Below are 23572 nucleotides of genomic sequence, written 5' to 3'. Positions count from 1 at the left end.
TTATGGATTTACCGGTGGTTGAAAAACCTGTGCCGTCTATTTCCATGAACTGTGATAATCAGACTGTGATAATTAAGATAAACAGTTCTAAGGATAATATGAAGTCGACAAGGCACATAAAGAGGCGTTTGAAATCTGTCAGGAAATTGAGAAACTCCGGAGTAATAGCGTTGGATTATGTCCATACGTCTAAAAATCTGGCAGATCAGTTTACTAAGGGGCTATCACGTAGTGTGATAGATAGTGCATCAAGTGAGATGGGCATGAGACCCACCTAAAGTTTATCATAGTGGTAACCTGTTCTATGTGATCGGAGATCCCGTGAATTAGAATGGCGAAACAAGCTAGTGGTAGACTGAGAGGAAAGACCCTTAATAAGGCTCATTTCAGATGCATATCTTTCCTTACTGTAAGGTAGGTTGGTGTTTACACCTTAATATGTTCCAAGTGGCTTTGTGAAGCAAAGATGTTGTCCTACAGAACATCTTTAGAGGAACATACCTATATGGGTTAACTGCTAGTCACAGTTTATGAGATCTGGGTGGTTTCTAGATACCCATGAAAGGCTATGGAGTTTGACTTATATGCTCCAACCAGAGGGGATGCGTTCAGCAATCTAGTACTGGTAAAGAGTTTAGATGAAACTCATTCCACGCAAAACTGCCAATTCAAGGCCCAGTCCATTGTGCAGTTGTGGTCAAGTGTAGTCTAAGTTCTAGGTGGATGTTCAACTTAACAGTCTCCATCGAAACACCAGTATATCAAACGTTTGAGATGATGAGAGCTTTTTTGTGTGACTTAGCATTTGGTGGGGATTGTTGGATTAATGTGGGCTTGGCCCAAATTAATATTCAATAATAGTCAATGCTAATGGCCCACTTTAATGCTATGGTGTACTAATTATTTAGTACCATATTGGAAGTTCAAAGGACAAATCAATCAACTTAAATAGGTGGACCATTGGTGCATCTATTGAGAAGTTGAGAAAAGGATGAAGGACTGCCACACGCGCGCGCGCGCGCCGCCGCCGCCGCCGGCCGGGCTCGTGGCTCGTGGTAGATCGGACCTTGGTCCGAATATTCCTTTCAAACGGTTGCGCATTTTGCCTGGAGCGATGACCGTCATGATAACCGTCTGTTTCCTGTCTTATGGCTAGTAACGGACGTAAGTTACTGTCGTCAGTTTCCAGTTCTAATGCGCGACCGTTTCTGTCCGTTGTTCTTCTCCCTCCTTCTGACCGCCTATAAGAATGGAGAGGGAGGGCTCTTCCAGTCACGCGAATTGCAAACAACACATTCCTGTCCCATCTTCTGCGAGCACAGAGAGAGTGGGAGAGCAGGCCTCCGAAATCACCGACCGCAGAGATACACTTGCACGGGTGTGCGGGCGATCAGATTTTTGGGGAGCGTCTTCGCGACTGCTCGCGTGATCTGTTTGTCCAGCTGCTTCGTTCACAGCTTGCTGTTCGTCGTCTTCCCGAGTTGACGCGTGCTGCTGTTCTTCTTCCCGGCGACCGTTCGAGGGACTGCACAGCGTACATCTTCCTGCACCGACTTCGTACGGCTACATCGAACAAACACACGAGATGTCTCGTGTGAATGGAGCCACTGGTGCCTTGAGCATCGGTCCCTCCGCTGGGTACACTCTGTTCTTCGTATTTGTGCATGTTTCATTGCTGTTTACTGTTTATACGAGTAGTTATACACACATGCACATACATGTCATCACATATATCGCACTGTTTTCCTGGATTAAATTAAAACTAAAAATGCCTAACTTTCTAACATAATATACTATCCAAAGAACTCCTCGGTGATTTTGAGCCATGTGCTAAACTATTCATCCCGGTAATTTAATGAGCAATTTTCTATCTTGCCATACACATTTTGAAACAAACCTAAGATGTGTGGATTTTCAGATGCTTTTTAAGCTTGTTGTCATAACCGTGCTTGTGATCGCTGAATCTGCAGATACATGCATAAAAACTGTAAGTCATTTACTCATTTATGTTTTGTACTTGATGATGCATTTATTTTACCTCTTTGCTAACATGGAATATTTTGCAGATTCTACAGAATTGCAAGGTTGGTAGGATTCTTCCTCGCATAGTTGACACAACAAAGAATGACCGGAGTGCAATCCTCCGTGCAAGGTAAATGTGTTTGACTATTTTCACATTGTCCATTGGTTTCTTTCCAGTTTTTAAGTTTATTTGTACTATTCCAGGTGCTGTGAGTATGCACTTCTGATACTGGAGTATTGGGCAGATGCCTCAGGGATACAACGTTCAGCTGATTTATATGAGGATATGATAAAATGCTACACTGTAGTAAATGCGATGAGCTTTTCTTCCATTGGTGCTATTTTTAGCCTATCACATATATCATTATTCTGAACTCAATCCCTTCTTGTACGTCCATAAATCCAACACAACATACACATTTTCACAACATTTATCTACTAGTGGAGGTACCGACCATCACTTGTCACTATAACTCGATGGTGATCAGCGGTCGTGAGCTTTTATGTTATGTGTTCTGATACTTGAGACTTTTATTATGACTATGTATAATATGTTGTCTCTTATTTGTACTGGATGAGATGTGTCTTATTATGACTATGGATGAGACTTGTGTGATGTAATTGATGAGACTATGGATTTAAATATTGTTATGTAATTGTGTGTGAGATGTTTTATGTGAAAATATGTTGTGCTATATAGCTGTTGATATATTTGTTATGTTGTGGAATGTGATGTAAAATAAAAATAAATAACATTTGTAATGCTGGTCAAATTAACTTCCTAGAGGCTAATTGGGCCGTAGGAAGTTAGCCAGCTAACTTCCTAGGGGCTATAGTCAGCCGTAGGAAGTTAGCCAGTTAACTTCCTAGGGGCTACAGTCAGCCGTAGGAAGTTAGTCGTAGGAAGTTAATCAGCTGACGGCGCTGACGGCGTGAAGCTACTAACTTTCGAGAATCTACTAACTTCCGAGAGGCTTCCTTGGATGTAGGAAGTTAGCTAACTTCCTAGAGGGCTATAGGAAGTTAAGCTAACTTCCGACAAAAAAATTCCGAGAGCCAAACTTCCGACGGGATGGCTTTACTTCCGAGAGTTTAGCTAACTTCCTAGAGTTTAGGGCTAACTTCCTAGGGTTTAGGCTCTAGGAAGTTCACTATTTTGGTGTAGTGGGGCGACGGCGTAGTGGTCGAAGGTGAAGGCTGGGCCCGTCACTCCGGCGTACTCCACAAGTCCAGGGAAGTGTTCCCTGCACAGCAGGCCGAGGATGTTGTTGGGGGGCGACGATGACCCCCAGCATAATCCAAAACCGTCCAAGACCTGTCCAAGTGATAAATAAAAAGTATTAGTTTATATTATGATTTTGAACACATAATATGAACAAGAATGAAGAACATAAAGTTACATACCTCTCCCCTTCCGGCCGAATCAGCGGCCGTCTGTCCCGAAGTATGGGACGCGGCGGGAGACTCGCGGGGCCTCGCAGGTAGATGCTCCTCGAACTAGAGCCACCTGAACCTGAGGCGTCCTAGTGCTGGTCGTCGTCGTCCTGCTGCTGGTCGTCGTCGTCCTGAGGCGTCGCCTGCTGCTGCGCTGCCTGCTCTGCCTCGTCCTGCTGCGCTGCCTGCTCTGCATCATCCGCCGTCCTACTCCTCCTCCCCCTCCTCCTCCTCAGGAAACCGCCCACCATATTTGTCCAACAACCTGCAATTAAGAGTAAACAAATAAGCACATATAAAAAAGATGTATTTAAAAACAGGTGCGAAATAAAAAGTCATATAGCATTACATCGATTAAAAATAACCAGAGTTTACCTCCATAAACCTAGACGAATTACACTTGGGACAGTACTTTGCCTCCGCGTATTCTTTCCTAAATAGCACGCAGCCCTTCGGACAAGCATGAATCTGCTCATACGTCATCTTGAGTGCACGAAGTAGTTTCTGTGCCTCGTACATGCTCTTTGGCAGAACATGATCATCCGGAAGCAGACTCCCAATAACCGTCAACAAGCCATCGAATGCGTCTCTACTCATGCTGTACTGCGACTTGAACGCCATTACACGCCCAATGGCATCCAGTTGAGAAACCTTTGTTTGGCCGTGAAGGGGCTTCTGTGCCGCGTCGAACATGTCGTAGAACGCCTTTGCAGTCGGCTCTGGCTCGTCATCCATACATCCTCCCGTGTACTGTGCCTCCTGATAGTCGTTCAACATATCCGCTACCCCCGCATCCGCGTCATAATCCTCGACACGTTGTCTCAGCACCTCCTCTCTCGTACGATGCGCTTCACCATGAAATATCCACCGAGTATAGCCCGGCGTAAATCCATTCTTCCAAATATGTTCTACCATGGTCTTCTTTGGTTTTCTTTTCCGATTGTCACAATTGCTGCACGGGCATGGGACTAGACTCGCTCCTTTAGCAGCTTCGTCGTATGCCCGTTCCACGAAATCATCGGTCTTTCTAATCCATTCAGTGGTGACATCGTTTCTTCCTCTACGGCCCGTGTACATCCACTCACGGTCCTCCATCCTATAACATATTTAACCAAAGTCTATCAACAAAAAAATCCGGCAGCACCTCCCCTGCATGGGGAGGTTTTCAAAGCCTGTAAATATAAGTAGCAGCACGATGACTGACATCCACACATATACATATCCACACATATACATTAATGTCTAAATAACCACATAAACATATTTTGTGCAATTAAAAGACTTACCAAATGCAAGCAAAGTGACCATTAGAAACCTAACTCTATTTCACAATACACAATCACACACAAAAAAAACTAACTCTATTTCACAATACACAATCAAAATGAGTTTGTACCTAGTTGCTCGGCGTGGACGGTGCACGACGGCGAACGGGCGTGACGGCGTGGAGGTCGCGACGGCGTGGAGGGCGCGACGACGGGCTTGCGAGGGCGTGGAGGGCGCGACGGCGGCGAACCGGACGGCGAGGGGCGTGTCGAGGGGCGCGACGGCGGCGAACCGGGCGGGCGCGGCGGCGGCGAACCGGATGGGCACGGCGAGGGGCGCGGGCGGGCGGCGGTCCCGGCGCGGCGAGGGCGACGGCGAGGAGCTCGGGCGGGCGAGTGCGACGGCGAGGAGCTCGGGCGGGCGAGGGCGACGGCGAGGAGCTCGGGCGGGCGAGGGGCGCGGGCGGGCAGCCCCGGCGCGGCGAGGGCGTGGGCGGGCGGCCCCGGCACGGCGAGGTCGAGGGCGGGGGGCGCGGTGGCGGCGAAACGGGCGGCGAGGGCGCGGTGGCGGCGACGGTGAGTGAGAGAGTGAGAGTGAAGTGAGGAAGAAAGGCTAACTGGCGGTATGTATACGGTCTTTGCCGAGTGCCCGCGATCTGGCACTCGGCAAAGATTTTTTTTTTAATTTTAAAGTACGCTTTGCCGAGTGCCCTAGATGTGGCACTCGGCAAAGGCGACTTTGCCGAGTGTCAACCGGGAGACACTCGGCAAAGATTCTGTCATTACACTTTGCCGAGTGTCACCCTTTTGACACTCGGCAAAGCCCTCTTTGCCGAGTGTCACCTTTTGATACTCGGCAAAGTGTATTTTCATTTTTTTTATTTTGTCTCCCAAACTTTTTGTGGTATGTTCCTACACTATGTAGACCTACATGTATCATTTGTGGACAGTTATAACATAGTTTCCATAGTTAGTAGATTTAGTTCGTTTATTTGAATTTCTTCGGAAAATTCAAATTTGAACTGCAGGTCACTCGAAACTTGGAAAACCGTGCATGAAAAAATGATATTCATGTTACTTAGCATAAGTTACGACCGATTGCAGAAGCGTACCGGAAACTTCGAGCAACATGCTCACTAAACATGGTCGTGAACTTGACATCCACATGTTTAAAAAATGTATAAAACACAAACAAAGTCAGAAAATCATGAAACTTGTCCACGTGTCATGATATCATATGTACAGGCTGTGATAAAAATTTTAGAATGTTTGGAGAAAGTTGTGAGACACTATGTGTAGAAACCTAAGAGATCCACATTGAAACTCTTTGATTTCATGTGTAGTCCTCTAGGTTTCTACACATAGTGTCTCACAACTTTCTCCAAACATTCTAAATTTTTTATCACAGCCTGTACATATGATATCATGACACGTGGACAAGTTTCATGATTTTCTGACTTTGTTTGTGTTTTATACAATTTTTAAACATGTGGATGCCAAGTTCACGGTCATGTTTAGTGAGCATGTTGCTCGAAGTTTCCGGTACGCTTCTGCAATCGGTCGTAACTTATGCTAAGTAACATGAATATCATTTTTTCATGTACGATTTTCCAAGTTTCGAGTGACCTGCAGTTCAAATTTGAATTTTCCGAAGAAATTCAAATAAACGAACTAAATCTACTAACTATGGAAACTATGTTATAATTGTCCACAAATGATACATGTAGGTCTACATAGTGTAGGAACATACCACAAAAAGTTTGGGAGACAAAATTAAAAAAATGAAAATATACTTTGCCGAGTGTCTAGAGATGACACTCGGCAAAGAATGCTTTGCCGAGTGTCTACTATGTGGCACTCGGCAAAGAAGCCTCTTTGCCGAGTGCCAGCCGTTGGCTCTCGGCAAAGACTGACGGCCGTCAGCTCTAGGACGGCCGCTGACGGCCCTTTGCCGAGAGCCCCCTTTGCCGAGTGTTTGACACTCGGCAAACTTGTCTTTGCCGAGTGCCGCCCTGTGCCGAGTGTTCAGCACTCGGTAAAGGGGCTCTTTGCCGAGAGCCTAACTTTACCGAGTGCGGCACTCGGCAAAGAATACAACACTCGGCAAAGCCTCGGATTCCGGTAGTGGATAATATGATTGTTTTTTTAACGTCTTGGATAATGGTAGTTGGTGCCAAAGTAATAACATCCCATGGATTTAATTTTCTATGATGTATATATTTGTGCACAGGGAAGTAGTTCATGCATTGCCACTATGATTCCCATTTGTCCATGCCTCCATGGACCATGGGCATGGCTGCAGTGCTCATTGCAGATCATGATATCAAGTTCTCAAGTTTATATTGAATAAGATTATGAACTTCATTAACTGAAGCTAGCAGAATGCACGCATGCATGGTTTTTGCGGCCCTGCCCTTGTCCTTGTGGACACACGGTATAGCATCATCGTTCCTGTAATCGGTGCGCGCGCAGGTATAAATACAGTTGTTGTGCATACAATTTGTAGGTGTAAATAATGAACATAGTTTTATAGATTTGCTCCGTGTGAGGACTTGTTCGGTTGCATAAGGATTGGAAAGGATTAAGAGAAATTAATTTTTTTTCTATTTAATTTTAGCTAGCTAGAAAGAGATGTAATCCCCTTCAGGCTTTGTTTGAATACTCTATTATCCACCTCCATAATCCACATGCATGTATTGAGGTGGTTAATTTACACCACAATCCATCTTAATAAATGTGGATTGTGGTGAATAATAGAGTATCCAAACAAAGTCTCAGAGCCTGTTTGATTAGGGATGAATTGAAAATTGAATTAGAAAGGATTTAATCTCCAGAATCCTTTCAATCCACCTCTAACCGAACAAGGTCTCAATCTTCTCCTAAGCGGAATTTACACCCAATCGAGCTTAATACATATGGATAAAGGTTGATAATAGAGTATATATATAATGCTATATTTACAGTTAAAAAAATATATAACAGATTCCATTCATAATCAATATATAACTCCTACCCACACCTATATATATCCCGATGGTACATATATAATTAACTAATCCTAATGCTAGTAAGTTTCCAAGCTCCGATCCATACGCCTGGTTGCTTGTTCACCATGTCTGAAGACGATGTATCTCATCTTCACCAACTTGAACGACGATCATGCATGCATGGTGCAAGTTTAAAGATGCATTGCATGCATTGTACTTCCTCGATCAGTAGATGCCATCGATGAGGCCTTCATAGGCATAGGCATAGGCATAGCCGTCGCCACCATGCACGAGCGTCCTCATTACGGTGTAGATGCGGCATGCCGTGTGGCTCTTGGGACCCGCAAGTCTCGGCGGCGCCGGGTCGAGCTGCGGCACGCCGAGGACGGCAGCCACGGTCCTGAGCCCTGCACCGCACAGCTCCGGGCGGCCGCAGTGCTGGGCCATGCACTTTGCGTCGAACACCGGGCCACGGAGCAGATACCTCGCCAGTGCCACAAACTCTTCTGGGGTGTCCGGCAGCGGCTGCCCACCGGACAGCATCTTTACCATATAGGCGAAGTCGAAGGCGCCGCCGAACGCCACCCACGTCGGCGGCTGGCACCAGTGTGGCAGCCTCGCCAGCACGCCGGCGAGCCAGTCCGCGAAGTAGGCGGAGGGGACGCCGTACTCACGTGCGACGTCGAAGTGGAAGCCTTGGGACATGAGGAATCGCACGGACTCCGGGGCGTGGCGGCCGCGGGCGATATCAAAATCGCTGAAATTGAACTCCCAGGCGAGCTGCACTGAGCGGCCATAGTCGTCGATGGCCTCCGGGAGTTTTCCGCCCTCGTCGCAGAGGGTCAGACCGAGCTGCAGGGCGGGGAGCTCATCCACGTTCGCTTTCACGAACGCGTAGTAGCGTGCGGCGGTGGTGAGCGCGGGCCCCGCCGGCGCGCCGTGCAAGGTACCCGGGTACTCGGTGTCTATCGCCACATATGGAAACATCTGGAGGAGGAAGCCGATGCGGTTCAACTCCTCGATGTAGTTGCTGGCACCCACGGACACGATCTGGAAACGGCCCACCACCGTCGCGGGGGCCGGAATCACGGGCGGCGGGATCGGAAACATGGCGGCGTCGGTCGTCGTTGCGACGCGAGCTGGATCGTCGCCGAGGAGCACCCGCGGATGGAGAGGCGAGGGCAGTTGCTAGCTTCTTTGATCGGGCTGCTGGTGCTGTGGTCTGCGAGGTCGTTGCCCTCACTTATATGGATAGCAGGTTCGGAGTCCGGCATGCGATGAGACAGCCGTTAAGTTGGATTGGTAGCCTCATGCTCATCCGATCCGGTTCCTTCCTACACAACGACCCAACTTTATTTCCACACGGTAAGCTCACTAAAAGATAGTATTTAATTAAAAAAAAATCTATTTTTTTAAGAAAAGGTACTGTAGGAGGGTCCTACAGTAATATTATTAAATCAAAAGAACCGAGTTTAGGGAGGGAGAGTAAGATTACAAAGAAATGAAAGATAGAGTGAGCCGAAGGGGAAGAGTTACAACCCTAAATTGAGTAGCCAAGATGCAATGTCTTCTTTAAGAGCAGGCTTCACTCTATGACATAACAGGGCAATTTCACTCCTAAACATAGCCTTGCACTCAGGAACCGAAGGGGGAATTTCATTGAAGATCCAATTATTTCTGCACCTCCAAATGCACCACGTCATGATGATAATAGCTTCAAGCCTCCAGGGGACTTGCAAGCGTCTTCTAATTCTCATTAGGGTATACAGAAGATCCGTAGAACATGGCGGTAAGAGGCCCAAAAGAAGCCAACATCTCCTAGCAAAGTTGCACCTGAAGAAAAGATGGATATATGTTTCTTCAATCCGGAGGATACAATTATCGCAGGTGAAGTAGTCTAAAGGCATTGCACGACGCCTGAGAAGGGAGCGAGTATTCAATCTATTTTTGAGCAACAGCCAGAAGAAGACTTTGTGCTTGGGCTGACATTTAGTAGCTAGATGACAACTCCGCGTACATGTCCTTAATTAATAAATATTTATGTCATAATATTCGCTGTGTACCCCTATACATGTCTAAGTGGACCTGCTGAGCGGCACATGACCCGAGCACAGCATGGTCCGACCCGACCCAGTTTTATTTTTTTTCATAAAAATTTCTATATTAAACCTGAGTATATATAGAGTATAAAAACATGTATACTGTTCTTATGGTTAGCTAGATACACTACCGGAATCAACTGCTTTGCCGAGTGTCTAGAGGTGGTATGGGATGAAGGAGGCCTTGACAGTCCCGTGCACGGTCCGCCGAACAGGCTGCTCTCGGGAATTTCAGCTTCTGTCGGCTATAATTCACCGGACCGTCTGCGCGGAGCGTGGACAGTCCGGTGTGCCAGCTAGCCAACGTCTAGTGGCCACGTCGGCTAGAGGACAACTGTCACATGGAGCACCAGACAGTCTGGTGCCACCCACCGGACGGTCCGGTGCCCCCAGAACAGGAAACCAGCCAATTAGTTGATTTGTAGTCGTTGCACTATGCAGTGTCCGGTGTGCACCGGACAGTCCGGTGCACCCACGGACAGAAAGGCTACCAGGGACTTCCAAATGGAGCTTCAACAACTTCTAGGTCACTTAATTAGGGCTATAAAAGGGACCCCTAGGCGCATGGAGCACAACACCAAGCATCCTTTGAACATCCTACGACTCCGAGACACTGCGACCAAGCTAGAGCATTGATAGTTTGAGATTCGAGCAAGTGTTTGAGCAGTAATTCTGTTGTGTTGTCTCTTGTGCTTCTCTCTCAACTTGTGTGCGTGTGTTGCTTTGATTTTGTCTCTTGTGTGTGTGTGTTTCTACTCCCCTTACTCTTGTGTTTTATTTGGAATCAACTGTGTAAGGCGTGAGCGACTCCAAGTTGTGGAGATTCCTCACAACGGGAAAAGCTTGTGATAAGAAAGAGAACCGTGGTACTCAAGTTGATCGTTAGAGCAATTGAGAGGGGTTGAGTGCAACCCTTGTCCATTAGGACGCCACAACATCGAGTAGGCAAGCATTTTACGCTTGACCGAACCACGGGCTAAAATTGATGTGTCACTTGTCTAAGTTACTTTACGTTATTGCGATTCTACTCTTTCTAGCACTTCTCTTCACTTACAATATTGCTCTAAGTTTAATACTCACCTTATGAGAGCAATTAAGTGAAGAAGTTCTCTCCTCTCATCCTCTTCATTCGTACTTGGTTTTTTGATCACACTAATTCAATATTAGACCAAGTTTGTTTTGTTGAGCTATTTTTTACAGGATCACATATTCACCCCCTCTAGGTGCCCTCAATTGGTATCAGAGTCATTCTCTTCTTCAAGGGACTAACCGCCCGAAGAGATGAATCCTAAGGGTAAGGGGATCGTGATCAACGACAAGGAGAAAGAGATTCTCAATGTCGACGAGCCAAAAGGTGACAAGATCACCGACTTAGGTTAGAATAACAAGAGGAAGGACAGGAAGAAGAAGAAAAGACGCATCAAGAAGATCAACTACTACGACAGCGACACCTCATCTTCTTCACTGAGGGACGACGACGACGAAGACTCCTCTATGAAAAAGAAAACGGTTAATCAAAATTATTCATTTGATTATTCTTGCATTTTGTACAATTCAAATGCTTATTTATTGTCTATTCCACTTGGCAAACCCCCTCACTTTGATGGGCAAGACTATTCTTTCTAGAATCATAAAATACGTAGTCATTTATTTTTATGGTAGCGTGGTGGCCGGTTCCGGCACGACGCTGATAAAAAGATATATACTGGTCACTTTGCCGAGTGTTACACTCGGCAAAGAGGCTCTTTGCCGAGTGTCTGGGTCATAACACTCGGCAAAGAGCACAGACCTGGGCACCGACTTAGGTTCTTTGCCGAGTGTTATGTCGCTGGCACTCAGCAAAGAGGTCGGCTTTGCCGAGTGCCACTTGGGACACTCGGCAAAAAACCTTACATGGGGACCCTCCCAAGCCGAGTAGCCGACCCACCAAAACCCCTGGCTCATAGTTTCTTCAATCTCCAGTTATGCAGTGTGCGCATGATGCCTTAGCCTTTCCTGTAGTGCCTGCAGAGCTCACATCGCCAACTGTAGAACTCGCCCATTCGCATGTCGGCCTGCCGTCGTGCGCCGTTGTAGAGCTGAGCATCCACGCTCACACATAGTCCTGACAACAATTAGATTTTTAATCCCCAATTTTAAAGTTTGTATTGTGATTTCTAAACCCTAGATGCTAGCTTTGATGATAAATGTGCAACGGTTGTTGTCTTCTTCATGGTTGATCGACTATGTTTTTTTGGCTAAAATATGAGTAAATAGGCGGATATTGCCTCACTTTTTCGTGACCATGCATGTTGCAAAAATTACCATTTGTACCACCGTCGTCGCCACATTCATCATCAAGATCGGCAGTTAAGTCGCCTTCCACATGGTCCAAGTTATTTTATAACATGTTCGAATTATTTATATTCTAATGGATACAAGTTTCATGTTTAATTACTGAATGTTAAACTTTAAATCTATTTATTGAATTATTTACCAAATTTACTATGAAATTATATATATTAGCTAGAATTATATATGAAAAAAATTGTTGTGGCACACACTATATAAAAATTATAGATCCACCACTAAATATGGCCATTTATTTTTGTGTCGTGTCGTGCTTTAGGTTGTTTTTTGTGCCGTGTTTATGCTAGCGCAAATGGCCCGACCTAAACTTTTAGATGAAGACCCCAATGTTGGATGCGTACTACTACAATAGAAGTAGCCTGGACTACAACGACACTGTGGTGGTCGAGTTTGTTGACGGGCCACCGAAAATGTTCAACTTCACCAATCGTGCGCTGAGCGCATGATGCCAATAGGACCCGAGGAGGAGTTGGAGCAGACGACCAGGGCGATGGTAGCATGGCGGCCGGTTCTAGCATGACACTGTGGTGGAGGTGGTGTTCCAGAGCATGGCGATATGATATGGCAGGGTGACTCCAACATGATGCACCTTCACGGGCACGACATGTTCGTGATCACTTAGGGGCTCGGGGAACTACGACATGGTGAGGGACATCGTTAGGCTACGTCGGCAGATCCTCTATACTATCCTCTATTTTAAATTTCTCTTTGTAAACATTGTTATCTATAGTTCCGCATAATCTATTTTGCACGCCCTACTAGAGACAATCTTAGCATTGTAAGACCGTATTCGATGGATCGTGTAAAATAGGGGACATGATACTGTAGATGACATCTACACTAGTTGACACTATTTTGCAGAGTGAAATTTGAAGTATGGGATGAGATAAAGAATGAGATAAAAGATTTGCTAGAGATGGCCTAAAGCTAGGATGGGTCGCCGACAATTCAGGTGCACACACGTTTTATTTTGGGAACATTCTAAGCTCATGGAGCCTTCATACTCATATGAATATTTCGAATCTGTTGTATTCGTGATTAATCTAACGCCACTGTCCTTTTCTCCCTTACTCCATCAGGGCCGGAGCTAAGAATTCGGTGGCCTAAAACGAACATAAAAATGGAACCTTCTATATAAATATAATATTTTTCAGTATACTTGTAAATTATTGAAAGGGAAATAGTCTCAATATTTCCTATAATCGATTTTGGTGTTTGACGACCATCACAAACCTTGTGGACTAATCAGTTTGCCTAGTTGATCATTTCACAGGTGCATAAGTTCATCTACAACTATTCTAAATCGACTGTCCGGAATACCATAGATTATTCCGGACAGGAGAAGCTTTTTGGAAAAACAGACTAAGCGTGGACTGTCCGGGCCCTTGCGGCGGACTGTCCGCGACACCAAGGTGACCCTCGGACAGGAACACTGCATAAACGCGAGTCTACACTACGGATCGTCCGATGGAAAAACAAGCATCGTCCGAGACCAAGCGCGGACCGTCCAGCCTCAGGCGCGGACCGTCCGGTCGGCGCAGAACCGAAAAACCCGAAGGTGACGGGTTCGGTAAAATGAATTATAGCGTCCTCGCGGACTGTCCGGGGTGCACGACCGGACCGTCCGCGATTGCCTTTATCTGACATCTGACGATGCATTAAATGCTATATAGCCGTTGATATAGTCGTTACTGTTGACCGTTGTGATTTCAGCCGTTGATGTGCAGGGGCGGACCGTCCGGACCAGGGGCGCGGACCGTCCGCGGTCGGCAGAAAGGGAGCAATGGCTAGGAAGTGGTTGGGGGCTATAAATACAACCCCAACCACCTCCATTCACTTCACCCAAGCACTCCAATCCTTCACATTCAATACAAGAGCTTGCAATCCATTCAAAGACACAATCAAAGATTCCAATCTCTCCAAGTTCCACAATTGAGACAAGTGATCATTAGTTATTAGTGACTTGAGAGAGAGAGTGATCTGTGTGTTATTTGTCGCTCTTGTCGCTTGGCTTTTTGCAATCGTGCTTTCTTCTTCCCCATTCTTGTTCTTCAATACACTTGTAATCAAAGCAAAAGACACCAAGTTGTGGTGGTCCTTGTGAGGGGTCTAAGTGACCCGTTTTATTAAGAAGAAAGCTCACTAGGTCTAAGTGACCGTTTGAGAGAGGGAAAGGGTTGAAAGAGACCCGATCTTTGTGACCACCTCAACGAGGACTAGGTTCTTTGGAACTGAACCTCGGTAAAACAAATCACCGTATTCATCCGCTTTATTTCTTGGTTGATTTGTTTTCCCTCTCTTTCGAACTCGGATTTAATTCTAACGCTAACCCCGGCTTGTAGTGTGTGCTTAAAGTTTGTAAATTTCAGTTTCCGCCTATTCACCCCCCTCTAGGCGACTTTCAATTATATCGATAACAATTAATGTGATATCAAAATATTATATCAGATAAATTTTATAATATTTTAAAAGTTTCTTTTAACATTTCTTGAGTCAAAGTCATCAATGATTGTGTTGATATCAATCTTATCTAATATTTTTTTTGTCAATACATAAAGGTGACCAAACCATTCAATCGTTCTTGACTTGTAAATCTCAAATAGTTCAATTATTTCAACATTGAAAAATTCTTTTAAGTTGATGCCACCATGACGGGTATAGTGAATAAGATTCAATAAGCTATATAAACATTAGGATAGGAATCCATCTTATTGACATACTCAAATATCTTTATAGAAGAAATGAGTGGTTTTGGCAAGCTTAACTTAAAAACTCTCAACTCAGAGATTAAATTATTTAATATTAGTTGTCCTATTAGCTATTATGTTAACTATACAATTAATCGCAAGAGATAAGGCCCTAGGATTTGGGGGGCTAGCACGGCAGCCAGGTAGCCCTATGCCCAGAGCCCGCCCGGTACTCCATTCCACCTCAGCTCTATTATATTGGTACACGAGGCAAATGAAAGATTGCCGATATCATTGGATTGCTCATGGATACACTAGATTTGAAGTGCTCATATAGACACATATGCTTTGTGAGCACATGATATGTTCTCCTTTTATTTTATTTATGGATTTTTTAAGTTGGTGCCCTCAGTTTTGCTGGTGTCCTCACTTTTACCCTTAGTTGTGTTTTTTGCTCAGTTTGCCCTTCCAGTGTTATAGAACAAAAGGACAAAACTGAGCAAAAAACACGACTAAGGGTAAAAGTGAGGACACCAGCAAAACTGGGGACACCCGCTTAAAAACCATTTATTTATTATCTGTTCTTGCATTCTTACATGCACACGCAACAACCCAGCCTCAAGTTTTTTTGGATTCAATCTATTCGGAGGGTAAGAGAACGATGACAACATGCAAATAATGGTTTTCTGTCTCCATGCAGCATGAGCAAACAAACCGTCCATCAGCTCAACGATACGGCCATAGGATAGCAATACGGCCCAACATCTATTTTGGTGCCCCAAACAAACCGTGCAGCAGTCTAGGTTTGTTTCAAAAATTTTAAGGGACAAAATATTAGTTCTGGTGTGACTTTACATCTTTTGGGGGGGGGGGTTCAACATCCCCCAATCACACGTTTTGGGGTTTTGGGGAACATGTTTTAAACAAACTCTTGGAGTTGCTCTAACATGATGAAAATTTTAAAAAACTTGTAATAATCTATACTACTCTATTAAGAACCTAATGTGAACATCTGGTGCTATCACGGTTACACACTCTAGACCTGCCCCATCTCGACACTGTGCCCTGTGGGTAGAGATGTCAATGGGGAATTCCCCATCGGGTTATAGCATCTCAGACCCATCCCCATACCCATCCACATACCCATCATGGGTGCAAAACTCATCCCATACCCATCCCCATTCGGGTTTCGGGTCCCCAATGGGTCCCCATCCCCAATTAAGGGCTAACTAGGTACTAACATCTAGCACAAACTATCCAGATTTCAGACATCACCACATCGACAAGCACTCATCCATGAACCCTGATCCATTCATCCATCCATGAGAAAAGAAATCAGTACTTCGGGACCAATAGAAGAAATGGAGAAATGGAGTCTGCTCACCTTTCTTGGTCACCATCCGAGTTCGTTGGCGCTTGAAAATCCATGGTCGTCACCGTCATCCTAGGCTTCTAGAAGTCGGTGGTGCTCCTCGTCACTGGTGAAGTCGCCTGTGTGTATTGCTAGTGCAACTTTCCAGGTATGCAGCGGTTGGCTGGCTGGGCAGGGTGTAGTGTATGACTGGTTATTTTAGGGTTTTGTTTTTTGCTAATATGCTAGTTGCCTTGCCGTGCTGCCTTGTTGCGTCATGTCGCGCCACCGCCCCCGGCCTGGCCTTGGCCCCGTCCAGTAGGCCGCCACGCGCCGCCCCCACCGTCGCGCACCGCCCCTGCCCCAACCGCGGCCACACCCGTCAAGCTCTCCTCCCGCCACCGCTCCGCGTCCCGAGCCTTCTCCATAAACAAGTTAATTTTTTAGTATTTTATTTCATATTTTTGGTGGCCGTTATTTAATTGCCACCGAAATTAGTATATATTTGTAATTGTGAAATTTTTTCAATAATATTGGAAATACGATCGAGTAGTTAATTTTCTTGTTTTTCATGATATTCTATGTTTACCGGTGTGATTGATTCGACGGAGTTGTGGTCTCGTGGTGGCTCTTCATCGCAGGTGGGTTGTGGTAGCAGCCATAGTCGACGCTCTAACATTTCGGTTATAATTCATGCCAATGAAAATCTGTGTAGGATATCACACGTATTGGATCACTACCAGAATCAATCGCTTCGCCGAGTGCCTGAAGCACTCGGCGAAGCCTTAAAAACACTCGGCAAAGGCTTTGCCGAGTGTGACACTCGACAAAGAAGGCTCGGCAAATAGTGCATCGGCAAAGACTTCTTTGCCGAGTACTTTTTGTCGGGCACTCGGCAAAGATGTTTGCCGAGTGCCAGGGAGCACTCGGCAAAGAAAAGCGGCCGTTACGGCGCCGGGTGACGGCGGCTTTGCCGAGTGTCACCGTTGACACTCGGCAACGAAGATATCTTTGCCGAGTGTCTTCCTGGCAGCACTCCGCAAAGCCGCCTTCTTTGCCGAGTGCCAGTTGGGACACTCAGCAAAGAGCCCGCCAGAGAGGGTCCCCATGTCAGGCGCTTTGCCGAGTGTTCTATGCGGCACTCGGCAAAGCCGACCTCTTTGCAGAGTGCCAGCGACATAACACTCGGCAAAGAACCTAAGCCGGTGCCCAGGTCTGTGCTCTTTGCTGAGTGTTATGACCCTGACACTCGGCAAAGCGCCTCTTTGCCGAGTGTTACACTCGGCAAAGTGACCAGTATATACCTTTTTTATTTGTTTTTTGTATTCCATCCACATAAACAGAAGATATCACATATATATCACATATATACATCACAGATATCATCACAGACATAAATAGCCAACACAAACATAAAACCGTCACCACAAACATAAATATCCATCACAAACATAAGTGTTCAACACAAGTATCAAACACAAACATAAGTCTCAAACGTCGCAAGGTCTGACATAAGTATCAAACACAGACATAAGTATTATACATAAGTTCTGAAGTCTAAAACAATGAAAACACAACACTCATGGAGGTGGGCGGTTTGACCGGGGCTGCGTTGGGCTGAACCCTTCCGGAGGGTTGTTGGATGTCGCTCCAGATTGGCCCTTCACAGAGAAGAGATTGCATGTGTTATACCAGATGCATTACAAACATCTAACTACAATTTTGATACTCACAGGAGTGTGGAAGAGAGCAGGGTCAACTGGAGGGAACAATGGAGGTGGTGGAGCGATGCCCTGTGCGGCGCCAAGGCTCTGCATGTACTGGAACATCTCCGCCATCCTCTGATGATCTGCCCGGCGCTCTGCCTCCCGCTCCGCCATCATCCTCGCTTCCATCTCGTGACGTTCCCTCCTCTCTTCTTCTAGTTGGGTCTGTAATATTACAAGCCAACGTTATAGTAACTCAAAGACTAGGTATATAACTCAAGGAAGGACGAGTTACAGAAGCACTAACCTCGAGTTGCTGTATGCGATGCTGTGAGCTGTCGTGCCAAGGTCGAATGGCTGGACTCGAGCCCGTGCTCCTTGCTCTCACCTGAGACAGAGTGGGAGTGGAGGACGAGTCGATTGCCCCATCGGCAATCCAGTACCGCCCATGTCTCTTGCCTCCTCCGACCCTCATGAGCACATCGGGGTCGATCGGCTCGGTGCTCGGATCATAGTCTGGGCCATGGACCTCCTGCGCCATGGCAGTATAGTCATGGAGGCGGCTGTAGACGGTGGGGTTGGTGTAGGCCTCGGGCCCGTCATCCGGGTTGTAGGTGACGTCGGACGTCGCCTTACCCTTATGGGCCATAGCATAGGCCGAGAAGGTGGAACAAGGCCTGCCACCATGTGACGCCGACTGCAACGAAAACCAACGAGATAGTTAGAAATAATATCTAACTTAGTGCTATATATCTAAATAAAAAAGGTGGCGTACCCATGCTTCGGCATATTGGCCCAGACTCCGGCTGCCTTGGTGGTGGGACGTGCCTTGCATCATCAAACGCTGTTCCCGGCTAGCTGTGTGTGCCTCGTCCCACTCAGCCGAACACCACCTATCCACCATCTGCTCCCAGCACAGAGGATGTGCGGCGCACCAATGTGGAATCACCTGCAAAGTAAACACATAAAGTGCATATCAGAAGATAAAATAAAATTCATGCATTGAGTACTGGTACCAAACATGCATGACTTTACCTGCAGGTACTGCTCCCTGGTCAACGACATGGTTCGGGCTTGAGGTTTGGTCACCTTCTCCCCAAGGACGGAGCCGTGGTAGGTGATGATGGCCTGGATGCGGGCCTCATAGTGCATGTCCACAACGAGCTTCTTACAGCTCATGGTGGCCACCACATCCGCCCTAGCCTCGTATCCAGCATTGCATCTGAAGAAATCCTGCATACAAAAACGATGTATCCATACATTATTTCAAGAATTTGCAACGAATGCGACATATTTTACATTATACTAAGACTTACCCACAGCTCTTGCTTCACCCGCTCCGCCTTGTTATTGAATTCCCTGCCGTCCCGGTCTACTGCATCGGGGGCACTACACCAAAATCATACACTTCCTACGGTTTTTTAACTTCCTACAGCTTTTATAACAAACCGTAGGAAATAAATAACTTCCGAGAGGCAATTGGTACCTCTAGGAAATAAACATAACTTCCTACGATTTTTTATAAAAGCTGTCGGAAGTTAAAAAACCGTAGGAACTTAACTAACTTCCTACGGCCTCCTCTAGGAAGTTAGGTTTCATCCGTTCACAAGCCAATATAATAGCTAACTTCCTACGGTTGGCTCTAGGAAGTTAGGTTTGAGCTATTGACCAGTCAACCGAAAACATAACTTCCTATGGCTGGCTCTAGGAAGTTAGTTGGGCAGCTAACTTCCTACGACCTCCTCTAGGAAGTTAGGATTCATCTGTTGACCGGTCAAACGAAAATCTAACTTCCTAGATGCAAAGCACAAACTCTAGGAAGTTACCAAACTTCCTACGACTTTACTCTAGGAAGTTATGTTTTTTTAATTTTTACCTCCCTCTTCTCTCACCTTTCACAAAATATCTGTCTCACGCCTCTCCCACGCGCCCTTCTCCCACGCACGGTCGCGCCGCCTCCGACCGCGCCGCCCCCGGTGGGTCCCACCCCGGCCGCCGCCCGCCCCAGCTCTCCCGACCGTGCCCCGCCCCTGAGCCGCCTGCCCCGGTCGCCACCTGCCCTAGCTCTCCCGACCCCGACCGCGCCCCGCCCCTAAGCCGCCCGCCCCGGTCGCCGCCCGCCGTGGCCGCCATCCCGGCCCCGACCGCGCTCCGCCCCCGTGGAGCCCGCCCCGACTCTCCTTTCTCGCTCCCTATTCTTCCAGCTACCACCGACCGCACCCAGGCCCGCCCGTTGTGCCCCGTTGGCGCCCCACGCCCGCCCCCGCCGGCGAGCCTGCCCCCGCCCACCGTCCCCACTCTCTGTCACTCCCCCACGGCCTACCTCACCCCTCCCACCCCTCCCTCCTTAGATCCGGCCATCTCCTGCCCGCCTCGACGTCGGTCCCACGACCCGGAACCCTAAAGCTCACCCCAATGGCGGTGTCGCCGGAGCCCCCGGTCCGGCGGGGAGAATGGAGGCGGCCCTGGAGGCGGCGCGCGCCAAGGACACCAAGGAGCGCCTGGCCAGGGTTGAGCGGCTGCACGAGGCGCTCAACGCCGCGGCGTGCCGTGGGCTGACCACTACTGAGGTCACCGCGCTCGTGCGCTCAACGCCAACATCTGCATCTCCCAGGGCGGCCTCCAGGCGCTCTCCGCCGCCGCCATCGTCAGCGGCAACCACTTCAAGATCCACCTCAACGCCCTCGTCCCGGCCGCCGTCGAACGCCTCGGCGACGGCAAGCAGCCCGTTCACGACGCCGCACGACAGCTCCTCATTACTCTGATGGAGGTGAGCTTCCTTTCGTCGTCGTTCTAAGCGGCCTGTCGTCTCTCCCCGGAAATGCATGTAGCTGGGCAGCTAGGTTAAGTTATGAATTTGTGCTAAGAGGTCGAGCTGGTGCAGGTTGGAGATTTGAGGCTTGTTTTTTTAGGTAGGTTGGGTGGGGTGGGGCACGGTAGATGTACAAGTTGCATGGTTGGGCTAAAGCGAGGAATCCAAAGGTCTATTCGGCTGACCATGATAGATTGATAGGCATAACATTTAAATGGATCAATGGGCATAACCAGTAAAAGTTCATTCTAAGAAAGAATTACTTCGGGAATTTGAGAAGATCGCAGCTACCCTTGTTCCAGAAAAGGATTGGTCTTTACGTATTGCTGCCTTGCAAAGGATTGAAGCCCTGGTTTATGGAGGTTGATTTTCTGCCGCCATATTGTTATTCCTATTAATGACTAGGCCATAAGTAGCTACAGAGAATATATTATGGTATGTCTTGGTTGCAAAAGTCTAGAAAACATTTATATGGCCAGAAAAATAAGCCTTGTCGCTATGAAGGCTAGAGCAAAAATATGCAGAGTTGTTTTCCTTAATATCTTTTTAAGTGCATGCGTTCCTTGATTATTTAAGCTTCTGGAATGAGCACCGAGGGATAAACAAATAGGAATTCCATATTTAGAACCATGTGATAGCCTTAATGCACTAAATATCCATATTTTGTAGTAAAAATTACTGAATAAAAGATCTGTTCATACTTCAGAGTGGAACTTGTAGTTTTGAGGATTTAACGTTCACTTTAAAGGGGATGTAAGAGTCGAAGCTTAGGGGCGTTTGGTAGAGCTCCCACAGCTTTGCTCTCAACGAGAATCACTTCTAGAAAGCCAAACAGCTAGAAATTGAGTTGCTCCATGGTGGGAGTGAAGTAAATCTAGCCTTCATTTTTTACTAGAGAGTGGGAGCAAAAAAAATCTGCTTCCCGCTGCCAAATGAGGCCTTAATATTCTGTTTGATTCAAAATCAGGAAAAGTATTTTTTATCCAATTACGACATGTGAATTTCTCACTCTGATTCTCTGAATCTATATCATTGGGAGCTATGCTCTATCAACTGTCAGTGCTAGTATGGCATTGCATGCCTCAAAAAAAGTAAGTTTTACTATGTTTGGACTTTTGTCAGGTGCCATTGATTATTCATCATTTCTTATGCTCTTGAAGCAACTGGTTCCTCCATTGTCGACTCAGCTGTCTGATCGACGTTCTAGTATTGTCAAACAGGTATTATCAGTTACCATTTATCCATCTTTCTTTTTGTGAAGACTATTTTTACTAAAAGACCTGTTACTTCGCCTTTTTTATTCTCCAAGATGAATTGCATACCTGACATGCTGGATTTTTTTCAAGATGAAAAATTTCTCTTATGTTTTGTACCCAGGCATGCCACCTACTTAATATGTTGGATTAATGTGGGCTTGGCCCAAATTAATATTCAATAATAGTCAATGCTAATGGCCCACTTTAATGCTATGGTGTACTAATTATTTAGTACCATATTGGAAGTTCAAAGGACAAATCAATCAACTTAAATAGGTGGACCATTGGTGCATCTATTGAGAAGTTGAGAAAAGGATGAAGGACTGCCACACGCGCGCGCGCGCGCCGCCGCCGCCGTCGGCCGGGCCGGGCCGTGGCCGTGGCTCGTGGTAGATCGGACCTTGGTCCGAATATTCCTTTCAAACGGTTGCGCATTTTGCCTGGAGCGATGACCGTCATGATAACCGTCCGTTTCCTGTCTTATGGCTAGTAACGGACGTCAGTTACTGTCGTCAGTTTCCAGTTCTAATGCGCGACCGTTTCTGTCCGTTGTTCTTCTCCCTCCTTCTGACCGCCTATAAGAATGGAGAGGGAGGGCTCTTCCAGTCACGCGAATTATCTCACGCGAATTGCAAACAACACATTCCCGTCCCATCTTCTGCGAGCACAGAGAGAGTGGGAGAGCAGGCCTCCGAAATCACCGACCGCAGAGATACACTTGCACGGGTGTGCGGGCGATCAGATTTTTGGGGAGCGTCTTCGCGACTGCTCGCGTGATCTGTTTGTCCAGCTGCTTCGTTCACAGCTTGCTGTTCGTCGTCTTCCCGAGTTGACGCGTGCTGCTGTTCTTCTTCCCGGCGACCGTTCGAGGGACTGCACAGCGTACATCTTCCTGCACCGACTTCGTACGGCTACATCGAACAAACACACGAGATGTCTCGTGTGAATGGAGCCACTGGTGCCTTGAGCATCGGTCCCTCCGCTGGGTACACTCTGTTCTTCGTATTTGTGCATGTTTCATTGTTGTTTACTGTTTATACGAGTAGTTATACACACATGCACATACATGTCATCACATATATCGCACTGTTTTCCTGGATTAAATTAAAACTAAAAATGCCTAACTTTCTAACAATCCAAAAATCTGATATTAGGCATTTTTCTGTTAGTGGTTTTGCTGCTGCGTTAAAACCAAGTGAACCTTTTGATGGGACGTTTTACAAGAGATGGCGTAGTAAGATGATACTGTGGTTGACCGCAATGAACTGCTATCACGCCGCACAGGGGAAACCCGAACAGTTCACTCCTGAAGAGGAGAGAATGTTCGACGTTGCCGATAACCTGTTTCGAGGCGCCGTGATTGGCGCTCTTGCCAACAAGTATGTTGATTCTTATCTAACGTGCACATCTGCAAAAGAGTTATGGGATGCATTAGATGAGAAGTTTGGTGTTTCTGATGCTGGTAGCGAGCTGTACATCATGGAGCAGCTATCACTACTAGAGATCTTATTATATGAGACGGTTAATTTTCACTTATTAAAACGTTTCTCAAGTGTCCAAATCTGATGGAGTCGCAAAAGATGTCCCACATTTAAGATGGTTGC

The 23572-nt window shown here is 46.7% G+C and overlaps 1 long non-coding RNA gene across 1 annotated transcript; it reads left to right on the top strand.

Annotated features, from left to right (window-relative positions):
• The first annotated feature begins 2066 nt into the window (after positions 1 to 2066).
• LOC109945469 (uncharacterized) lies at positions 2067 to 2595 on the top strand. The gene is made up of 2 exons (XR_002268663.1): positions 2067 to 2152; positions 2227 to 2595. It is a non-coding gene; the product is annotated as an uncharacterized lncRNA (long non-coding RNA).
• Positions 2596 to 23572: the final 20977 nt, after the last annotated feature.

The sequence above is a fragment of the Zea mays genome, chromosome 4, assembly GCF_902167145.1.
Source record: "Zea mays cultivar B73 chromosome 4, Zm-B73-REFERENCE-NAM-5.0, whole genome shotgun sequence".
NCBI lineage: Eukaryota > Viridiplantae > Streptophyta > Magnoliopsida > Poales > Poaceae > Zea > Zea mays.
The sequence above is the reverse complement of the archived record's forward strand: the minus strand, read 5'-3'. Positions and strand labels throughout refer to the sequence as shown.